The sequence below is a fragment of the Sinocyclocheilus grahami genome, unplaced genomic scaffold, assembly GCF_001515645.1.
Source record: "Sinocyclocheilus grahami isolate Dianchi unplaced genomic scaffold, SAMN03320097.WGS_v1.1 scaffold1298.1, whole genome shotgun sequence".
Lineage (NCBI taxonomy): Eukaryota > Metazoa > Chordata > Actinopteri > Cypriniformes > Cyprinidae > Sinocyclocheilus > Sinocyclocheilus grahami.
The window spans coordinates 197038-208570 of record NW_015506477.1 but is presented as its reverse complement, the minus strand read 5'-3'; positions in this window follow the sequence as shown (position 1 = coordinate 208570).

The following is an 11533-nucleotide window of genomic DNA, read 5'->3' as shown; positions in this document are numbered from 1 at the left end:
TAACAGACACAGTGATGAATATGTGTTTGCAGTACACAAGCCACGGTTAAGACAGCTGACTCCACTACAAAAATGAACCGAAACCCTGCGAATATTCTATTTCCCCTGGAGCATTCATCATGGTAATTACTTGCTGGCGTTTTGTGGCAAGCTTTGCGTGCGCTTTAACATGGAACTCTTCCAGCATTCGCTGCTGCTGGACACTAAACACCGTCCGAGCCACTCTTGACAGTTGCGGTAGCACGGTCTCATGTTGTTTCCACCAGCGCGGCAAATCTTTGTCATCACCATAATAATTGATGAATATCTAAAATATAAACATAAGGAGGAAGCAAGCCTGGTGCCTGCCCCGTGTCTGAGCTATGACGTGAAAATGGTCCCGAAGCCATACATAAGTTGGGGCCGTTGAGCTCGGGCTGAAATGCAGGGCTCTAAAGCACAGCTTGTTGCATTTAAGCAGCAAAAATACACACAAAATGACACCAAAATGGCCATCCTGGCCACACAGTTAAATAAATTATAATATTCAGTGATGTGAAATGTGGAGTAAGGTCTGGCGCAGTTGCAGCTTGTACTTATTACTAAAACAAGAAAGCAAACGAGTAGCATTAATAGTCATTCATTTTAGTTAACATATGCTATGATAATTTGAACAGATTTTTATTTTATTGTAAAATAATGGAACATTTAGGTCATGAATATTGTCTCAAAAGTCATGGAAAAGTCATGGAAATGTATTGGTAAAAATGTGTACGAACCCTGTAAAGGGTAGTAAAGGGTAGTAAAGGGTACTCGCGTCATCTACAAGGTTGTGATTTTTGGTCACTTTAGGTGCGGTTATGAGTAGGCAGATGACCATGTCTCCCCTCTCTTAGGCCCCGTTTACACTGTCAGTTAAATGTGACCCAATTCCGATTTTTTTTGCTCATATGCAGTGCTTGAAGTGGGCCGGTACATAGTATTTTAGTCTTTACAGTACCTGCACTTTTTTGAGCGTACCGCCACTTCTGACATGTTGCCGGTACTCTGAGTAAAAGCATCAGTGTCTGGGTAATTAGAAATGACACTATATAAATCACACTACCCAGGCCGGATCACCTCTCATCAAAACCAATCACGTGAGCGAATTCAAGCGGAATAGGTCTACCTCATGTGTGGGGTGCCAGAGCATGTCAGGGGAGGCACGTAGAGAAGTATAATGAATTAATGAATTAAAAAGTAATTAATTATTGATTACTAATTTGAATCAGTACTTTATAACGAAAATAACAATGAAAATGAAAAGAAGCCTTTTGCAATCACATTATTTTAAACCGGTAAACTCCTGGAAAGTTCAAGGATCCAGTAAATGAATTCAGAGATTAAGTTCAAAACAGCAGTAATCCAGAGAAAACATGGCTGATTTCATCAGAGATTGTGGAGAGAATAGTGACTTGCGTCCAGATGTCATTAAATTATTCTGTTCAGCGTGTATTTGGCTTAAAAGCAAGAGTGTTTTATAATAGAGGCTGGCTGAAGGTGGTCAGATGTTTAGTGATTCTGAATGGATCCATTTAGTAGGTTTAGTGGCCTTTGGTGTCTCCCTGTGGTCCTGTTTGATATCGCAGAGTGACTTGTCCTCATTTGTATTGAAAACTTTTATTTAATTATTGATTGATTGATTGATTGTGGCACTATACGATGTGCACATACACATTCTGATGCCGCTGGACACATCATCAGTGATGTTCCTGGAATCATCGGGTGTTTTGGGTCTTTCAACATCATACACCCTCCTCCAGGTGACCCAGCTGGGGCTGATCAGACCCCAGCTTGTGTCCAGCTGGCTGGCTACTTAGTACTCCATGGCTCTCCTCTTTTTAGCCATAGCCACCTTGAAGCCCTCTCTGCTGCTTCTGTGGTGTTGCGTATAGCTACCCTCCTGCTCGCTCCCTCAATGCCCAGCTCTCTGTAGGCTCTGGCCAAGGAACATGCGATATCGCAGAGTGACTTGTCCTCATTTGTATTGAAAACTTTTATTTAATTATTGATTGATTGATTGATTGTGGCACTATACGATGTGCACATACACATTCTGATGCCGCTGGACACATCATCAGTGATGTTCCTGGAATCATCGGGTGTTTTGGGTCTTTCAACATCATACACCCTCCTCCAGGTGACCCAGCTGGGGCTGATCAGACCCCAGCTTGTGTCCAGCTGGCTGGCTACTTAGTACTCCATGGCTCTCCTCTTTTTAGCCATAGCCACCTTGAAGCCCTCTCTGCTGCTTCTGTGGTGTTGCGTATAGCTACCCTCCTGCTCGCTCCCTCAATGCCCAGCTCTCTGTAGGCTCTGGCCAAGGAACATGCTGCAAACCCCCTACATCCAACTTCAACTGGGATGCACCTCGCTCTTCATCCTGCCTGCTTGCAGTCACTGAAGAGTCCTTCATACTTGGAGAGCTTCCTTTCAAAAGCTTCTTCCAAGCGATCTTCCCAAGGGATGGTCAGTTCCAGCAGCACAACTTCATCTGTTTTTCTAGGTCCACTAGCAGTTGCCAGTCCCTTGCAGAGGCCAGTATGCCTGCAGATTTCCTCTTCGTTGAAGTAGGCTTCTCTCCAGCTCTGATGAAGTTAATTCTCTGCTTGGAGGGTCGGGACCACTTTGCCCTTTCAACTCCAGTGCCGATAACTTCAGCAATGGTCTTCAGGACTCGATTGTGCCTCCATCGGTACCGACCTTCTCCAAGTGTCTTTGGGAAGCAGCTCAAAATATGCTCCAGGGTTCCTTGCTTGGAGCACAGTGGGCATGCTGGTGACTCTAATTTTCCCCATAAGTGAAGATTTGATGGACTCGGCCGGACATCGTACAATGACAGGATGAGAAATTTAATACAGTATGGCTCAGCCTTCCAAAGCTCTGTCCAGGTAACTTTCCTATCTATTGCTTTCTCCCATCTCGTCCAGGCTCCTTGTTGTTTCATTCCCACTGCCCTGCAGGATCTAATCTCCTCCACAGTTGCTCTCACCTCCTCCTGAACAAGGCTGTTCCTTTTCTTCCTTCTGCTGAGGTTCACGTGTGGCGTCGGAAAGGATCCCAGCCCAGCTCTGCCTTGTGTAACCACTCCCACCTGCCTCCTTGGCAGGTTTGAAATGCATACGGCCCACTCCATTAGCTTTTCTATTCCCTGTAAAATCCACCAACATCCTGGGACTGATTCTGTGGTGACTGTGAGATCATCCATAAAAGCCCTGATGGGTGGTTGTCGTTGGGCCGAATTTGTTGTGGGGCCTCTGCACTGTGGTTCAGCAGACTTGGTGAGCATATTCATGGATAGTGAGAACAGTTTGACAGAAATAGTACATCCTGTAATGATCCCAATCTCAACCTTGTGCCAGCTTGATGTTGTTGCTCCTGAAGAGACCCTCATTCTGTCACAAACAGGCAAGAGACAAGAGGAGTTCAGGTAAAAAGAAGGGTTTATTGACAATAAACAGGATCGAAGGCAGGTGAGTATGAGAGATATGTGAAAGTTCTGGGTATTTTAGCTTCTTGGTAATCTGGATTCTGAATCGTTGCAGGAATCCTGGAGACGAACCGGGGCTGAGGAGAATCGGTATAGAGGAGACGTAATAGACTTCTGGAGGGGAGGAAACAATAGGTAGTTATTCAGGTAAGGAGTTTGGCAATGTTCAAGTAGTGAACGGTAGACCAGACACTGGAATACTGGGTGGAGTGAGAAGATATAGTGGGCTTGATTGGTGATGCAGGTGCAGGTGATCAGAATTCGGGTGATTGGGATTTGGTATGTGTCGGAGGAGGTGACTGTGCTGACGTGAGTGATTGTGATGGTTTCCTGACATTACCCCCTCCTCTAGGGGCGGCTCCTGTGGCGACGAGGGCGACCGTGACTTCGGAGTGCGGGACGGTTTGGATGTTGCGGTGGAATTCTTCCAGCAGTGATGGATCCAGTATATCGTCGCGGGCCACCCAGGACCTCTCCTCTGGTCCTTATCCTTCCTAGTCGATGAGGTATTGTAACCGGCCGCCCTGTCGCCGTGAATTTAGGAACTCTTTCACCTGGTACACCGAGGGCTGGTCCAGAACCTCAGGAGAAGGGGGTGCTTCCGGCTCTGTGGGTCTGGAGGAGGAGGAAGAACAAGGTTTGAGGAGTGCGAATTTTGTACCTTGGTGGAAGCTAAAGAAGGTAGATGACTTGGTTGATCTGCCTCTGTATTGGGAACGGACCAATATAGCGGGGACTCAGCTTTTTACAGGGCAGGCGGAGGCGCAGATCCCGGGTGGAAAGCCAAACCAGCTCTCCAGGCTGGTAGGTGGGAGCAGCGGTACGCCGGGCATCTGCGAAGATCTTATTCCTCTGCACTGCTTGTTGGAGCTGGACGTGAGCCGAGTCCTACACTCTCTCGCTCTCTCAGAACCAGTAGTCCACAGCTGGAACCTCCGAGGGCTCTTCTGTCGAGGGGAAGAGTGGGGGTTGGTAACCGAGCATGCACTGGAAAGGGGTCAGGCCGGTGGTATTCTGACGGAGGGCGTTTTGTGCATACTTGGCCCAAGGAAGGTAGCGGCTCCAGCTGTGCTGATCATCATGGCAGTATGACCGGAGGCAACGTCCGAGCTCCTGGATCCTTCGTTCAGTCTGGCCATTTGTCTGTGGATGGTACCCCGAGGACAAGCTTACTGTCACTCCCAGTAAGCGGAAGAAAGACTTCCAGACTCGGGAGATGAACTGGGGTCCTCAGTCTGAAACGACCTCCTCCGGGAGGCCATAGTTCCGGAAGACCTGAGTGAATAGGCATTCAGCTGTGTCAAATGCTGTTGGTAGACCTTTGAGAGGGATGAACTTACAGGCCTTGGAGAAGCGATCAATCACAACAAGGATACAGGTGTTACCCTCTGTGGCAGGGAGGTCAGTGACGAAATCCACTCCAATGTGTGACCAGGGTCTACGGGGCACGGGCAGTGGGACGAGCTTGCCTACGGGGAGATGACATGGGGTTTTAGACATGGCACAGACTGAACAGCTTTGGACATACCTGTTGACATCCTAGGCCATACTGGGCCACCAGTACCGAGCCTGGAGGAGTGAGAGGGTCCGTTGCCTGCCTGGGTGTCCAGAGCCTGGTACTTCATGCACTGAGCCCAGAAGGGTCTGACGCTGGGAGGTGGGAATGTACGTCTTCCCTTCTGGGCAGCCCGGTGGAGCAGGTTCGGTGCGAGTGGCGTCACGGATCTCTTGGTTAATATTCCACTGTATGGGGCTGATGATCAGGGCTGGAGGAAGAATGGGTTCTGGTTCTTTTGGAATGTCAGGAGAGTGAAGATGGGATAGTGCATCAGCCTTGCAATTGTGATTTTCAGGTCTGTAAGTGATTGTGAATTGAAACCTTGTGAAGAACAAAGCCCATCGGGCTTGACGAGGGTTGAGTTTTTTTGCTTCACAGAGATATTGGAGATTCTTGTGATCAGTGATCACTGAGAAAGTGACGCCACTCCTCCAGGGCCAGTTTGATGATGAGCAGTTCCCGATTGCCGATGTCATAATTCTGCTCCACCGGGTTCAGTTTCCTGGAGAAGTAAGCGCAAGGATGGAGGATTGGAGGTTCCCCACATTGCTGTGACAGCACGGCCCCAACACCGGTGGTAGAGGCGTCCACTTCCACTACAAAGGGTACCTGGGGATCTGGATGGTGAAGAATGGGGGCCGTGCTGAAGGCCTCCTTGAGCTGGTTGAATGTTTCGCGGGCAAGGCTGTTCCAGGACAGGGACCTGGGTTTGCCTCGTAGCATGGAAGTCAGAGGGGCCGTGAGCATGCTGAAACTCTTCACAAACCGTCGATAGAGGTTTGCGAATCCCAGGAATCTTTGTAACTCCTTCACCGACTGTGGAAGCGGCCATTCCCTGATGGCCTTAACCTTCTCCTGGTCCATCTGGATACCTTCCTTGTTGATGACATATCCGAGGAACTGGACCGAGGAGCAATGGAATTCGCACTTCTCCAATTTCAGATACAGCTGGTGTTGACGTAGCTTCTGAAGGACCTGCGTGATGTGGTGGCGATGCTCGGCCAGGTTCCGGGAGTAGATGAGAATATCATCAATGTAGACAATCACAAACTTATTGAGGAACTCCCGGAACACCTCGTTCATTAAGCTTTGGAAGATGGACGGGGAGTTTGACAGGCCATGCGGCATGACCCGATATTCATAGTAGCCTGCGGGGGTTATGAATGCTGTCTTCCACTCGTCGCCCTCCCTGATTCGAACGAGGTTGTACGCGCTCCACAGGTCCAGTTTGGAGAAGACGCGAGCTCCACGGAGTTCCTCCAGGGCGGCTAGGACCAGGGTAACTGGGTACGGTAGTTTCACCATCTGGGAGTTCAGCATGTGAAAGTCGATGCACGGCCTCAAGCCCCCATCCATCTTGCCCACAAAGAAGAAGCTTGAGGCTGCCGGGGAGGTGGATGGTCGGATGAAACCTTGCTTAAGAGCCTCCTGGATGTAATCCTCCATGGCCTTGCGCTCCCGGATGGACAGTGGGTATACTCTACCCTTAGAGAGTTTTGCCCCAGGCAGCAAGTCGATGGCACAGTCCCATGGCCGTTGTGGTGGAAGGCGAGTGGCTGCCTGCTTACTAAAGACATCCAGGAACGTCGCATAGTCAGATAGGACGGTCAGTGTTTCTTGCGGTTCTGGGCTTTCAACCAGGGTGGAAGCAACTTGAGCCCTGAGTGATATCACAGGGTTCCCATCTGACCTCTGGAGAGTGGAGAGTGAGCCAGGGGCGTCCCAGGATAATATCCACTGTGGGTCCCTCTAGTAACAGGAAGGAAATTATTTCCTCATGCAGACTTCCGATCCTCAATCTCAGCAGCAGGGCGCGAAACTGCACCCGCCCATGCCCTAGCGGTTTCCCCTGAATCGTCTCGACTCGGAGCTCCCGGGCTTGACGTAGGCGGGGTAGATGGAGACAATTTAGGAGGTCATAGGATATGAAATTGCCTGAAGAGCCCGAGTCAACGAGGGCTGAAACTGAAACCGAGAGGTTTTGGGTTAGCAGTTGCACTGGCAGCAGGGATAATGTCGATATTTCTGGTTCTAGTTGGAGGGTACTCACCGCCGGGCGTAGGGGTTTGACTGGGCAGAAGCTGATGAAATGTCCTGGGGCACCACAGTAAAGGCAGAGTTCGGCCGCTAAGCTTGGCGCGAGTGAGTCAGGTTGAATCCATTTACATGGGCTCTGGAACAGAGGGACCGCTGGTGGACGTGAAGGGCTGGTGGGAGGCTTTGTGGGGCTGGCAGGCTGACAACTGTTGCGAGATACGAGTGGCTCATTGTAGGAAGCCTTCTAGTCCAATGTTGTCATCGTAGATGGCCATTTGAGCACGAAGGGGAGGGTCCAGACCTAGATGGTAGGCACTGAGGAGGGCCGCCTCATTCCAGCCACTAGTGTGCGAAACTGTAGTGTGTAATCACTGGTGGTGGAGGAGCCTTGACGCAGGCGCAGTAGTTGGTCGGCCATGGAAAGTTCTCCCGTCGTGGAGCCAAACACTTCCTTGAAATGATTTTTGAAAGCATCATATGAATTAATCATGGCACTGTTAACGTTCCATATCGCTCGGGCCCATTCCAGCGCTTTGCCATTTAGGAGGGAAATTAAGAAGGCTACTTTCGAACGTTCCGTTGTGAACTTCTGCGGCTGCATCTCTATAAACAGATCCACTTGTAGAAGGAAGCCGCCACACACAGCCGCGTCACCAGCATATGAAGCAGGCAGGGCCATGGAACTTACAGAGGCAGATGATGGGGTGGTGACTGGCGTGAGGGAGGCCCTGAGGGTGCTGACCAGTTCCTCGAGGACCTCTGCGGTAGATGGAAGACGGGGATTCATGGAGGTGTTGGTTCTGGGTCCGATCTTCTGTCACAAACAGAGGAATTCAGGTAAACAGAAGGTTTTATTGACAATACTGATGGTCAGGATCGAAGGCAGTTGAGTATGAGAGATATGTGAAAGTTCTGGGTATCTTAGGTTTTTGGTAATCTGGGTTCTGAATCGTTGCAGTTTAGGAGGGAAATTAAGAAGGCTACCTTCGAACGTTCCATTGTGAACTTCTGCGGCTCCATCTCTTTAAACAGAGCCACTTGTAGAAGGAAGCCGCCACACACAGCCGCGTCACCAGCATATGAAGCAGGCAGGGCCATGGAAGGTTCCCAGGCAGATGATGGGGTGGTGACTGGCGTGAGGGAGGCCCTGAGGGTGCTGACCAGTTCCTCGAGGACCTCTGCGGTAGATGGAAGACGGGGATTCATGGAGGTGTTGGTTCTGGGTCCGATCTTCTGTCACAAACAGAGGAATTCAGGTAAACAGAAGGTTTTATTGACAATACTGATGGTCAGGATCGAAGGCAGTTGAGTATGAGAGATATGTGAAAGTTCTGGGTATCTTAGGTTTTTGGTAATCTGGGTTCTGAATCGTTGCAGGAATCCTGGAGACGAACCGGGGCTAAGGAGAATCGTATCACGGAGACGTAATAGACTTCTGGAGGGGAGGAAACAATAGGTAGTTATTCAGGTAAGGAGTCTGGCAATGTTCAGGTAGTGAATGGTAGACCGGACACTGGAATACTGGGTGGAGTGAGAAGATATAGTGGGCTTGATTGGTGATGCAGGTGCAGGTGATCAGAATTCGGGTGATTGGGATCTGGTGTGTGTCGGAGGAGGTGACTGTGCTGACGTGAGTGATTGTGATGGTTTTCTGACACATACATACATACATTGTGAATTATTGAAAAGTACCTATTTATTTAATATAAATAAATAAATAAATGGGAGGAGGGGGTAGGGGGGTGAGTACCGGCACTTCTTTTTTTCCACTTCAAGCACTGCTCATATGTGACACAGATCGGATGTGTTCTATGACTGTGTAAATAGGGAAAAAGAACACATTAATTTTTTTAAAAATTAAGATTTTTGAGGTTTCCACAAAATGAGTTCATTAAGCTCTCGTCTAGTGATCCCAATGCTCCAAATAGTAATGAAACATCTAAAATTGTCTTTATTTGTAAATTTTCTGAGTGGATTACCTATTCTCCACTCGCTTCTCGCACTGACTGTCATCCGAAGCGCACAATGGCACTTCCGACGTCGCACGATCCCGATAAATACACATATAAACAGAATTACAGTATTTAAGTATTCACGCAAACATAATCCATTCTGTCTTAAGTGAATGCTTAGGGAACTGTTGGGGAAAACATCTGATGTGTAACATTATATTAGATTTGTGCATTACATTAGACCTATAGGCCGTCTGTCTCATTAATGTTAATCTAACAATATGTTATATTTTAGTTAATTTTGAGTTAATAATAAGGATGGTGTGTTGGGTGGGGCGTATGTATTTATTTTGCCCCATAAATAGCACAATGAGTAGTGGGTTGCGTAACTTCCTGACGTTTGACTTCCGCCATCTCCTTCCTGTGTCGTGATTCTGGAAACGCCATAGTAAGGTATGAGCGTGTCCCTTGTTTTAATACTGTAAGAGCTTGTATAAAGATGTTTATATATATATATAACTTAACTTAACTATAAATAACTTAAATGATGAAGGAGTGGCTTCACAACAACTCTGTGACTGTTCTTGAATGGCCCAGCCAGAGCCCTGACTTAAACCCAATTGAGCATCTCTGGAGAGACCTAAAAATTGCTGTCCACCAACGTTTACCATCCAACCTGACAGAACTGGAGAGGATCTGCAACTTGGAGGAATGGCAGAGGATCCCCAAATTCAGGTGTGAAAAACTTGTTGCATCTTTCCCCAAAAGACTCATGGCTGTATTAGATCAAAAGGGTGTTTCTACTAAATACTGAGCAAAGGGTCTGAATACTTAGGACCATGTGATATTTCAGATTTTCTTTTTTAATAAATCTGCATAAATGTCAACAATTCTGTGTTTTTCTGTCAATATGGGGTGCTGTGTGTACATTAATGAGGAAAAAAAATTAACTTAAATGATTTTAGCAAATGGCTGCAATATAACAAAGAGTGAAAAATGTAAGGGGGTCTGAATACTTTCCGTACCCACTGTATATATATATACAGTATATATTTATTCTGTGTTAAGCACAGGGAGATAACCCGCGATATGAGAGTGTGAGCTCGTGGGTTGTTAATGCGGTCGTTTTCGGAGCTGTGGACTCCGTGCTTAACCTATAGCAGTGAGCTGTGTTTTGCAGCGGTTCTATCCCACTCTATCTTATAGTTGTGCTCCACTCTTGGATCATGGCAGAGGTATGTGTGCGGTGGATTATGTTTGTCACATTGATGTGAATTGTGTATTTTCAATGTTTATAATGCTGTTGCATTTGCTTTGTGGCAAGTGTGTTATTTGTTAATGTTTTGTATTTTATTTGCATTTTATATTAATTTAGTTGTTAAAGGTATTTGTATTTTGTATTTACGTTTTGTTTTCTTTACTTGACAGATCTTTTTTTCTCATGAATGGCTGAGATTAAGCTTCTGAAATGTGTATGATTTCATGTTTAAATATTTACAAATATATTCTTTTGTTTTTATTCTGTCTCCCAATGTTGTCTGTATATTATATAAAATTGCCTTTAAATTACAGGCTAATAGCTCAAGACCACACAAGAACTTGGAATTGCAAGTTTGCTTCCTTGAATGTTGCTCAACTGAACATTTTGATGCACAACCCTCATACTTTCTTTATCAAAGGTTATCATAAATGTTAAGCTTCAGTTGCATTAACTGTTGTATTCTGTAGCAATGCTTTTGAATGTTGGTCAAAATTAAGTGATAATAATGACTAACCATTTATCATTAAAAATAGGCCTACCTCTTATTAGTTTAGTAAGAATGCAATCATTCTTATGGAATATTTTTTGTAAACAATTGAACTCTGTAAGAATCTATAGTCTGTCCCCCGACCCAGAATCCACTCCACAATATATCTTTGATCATGCTCATTTCCCAAAATGGCTTAATTATTATAGAGATGTTGAAAGTCAACCGTTATGTTGTTTCTAGACCATTTGAGATGATCACATGCTGAGCAAATGGTGACAAATTGTAGAATGGGAATGGGTGTGGGACACCGAGAACCATCTCAGACAAAGAAGGGGTGACAGAACTTAATCAACATACAGATCACAGTTGTAACGACAAGAACAACTTCATTTACATTAATGGTAGTAAACTGGAAATGTATAAAAGGGTTGAGCCTAGGATGTTCTGAGTTCATTCCGACTCTGTTGAACCCAAGGTGCACCATGTACTTTGTCGCTGCCATAAACATCTTCATCAAGATCTTCAACATCCTCATCACTTTTTCTTACAACACAAAAACAACACTGGTCTACAAGGTACAGGAAAATGTATAGTTCACAAAAATGAAGGAAAGGTATACTTATAAATACATATTTGAATACATATTTTATTAGTCTTGCTGTAGTAATTTGGTCCTTGATCCCATAATTTTTCTTGACCAACATTCTCAATTTTACAGATAAATATG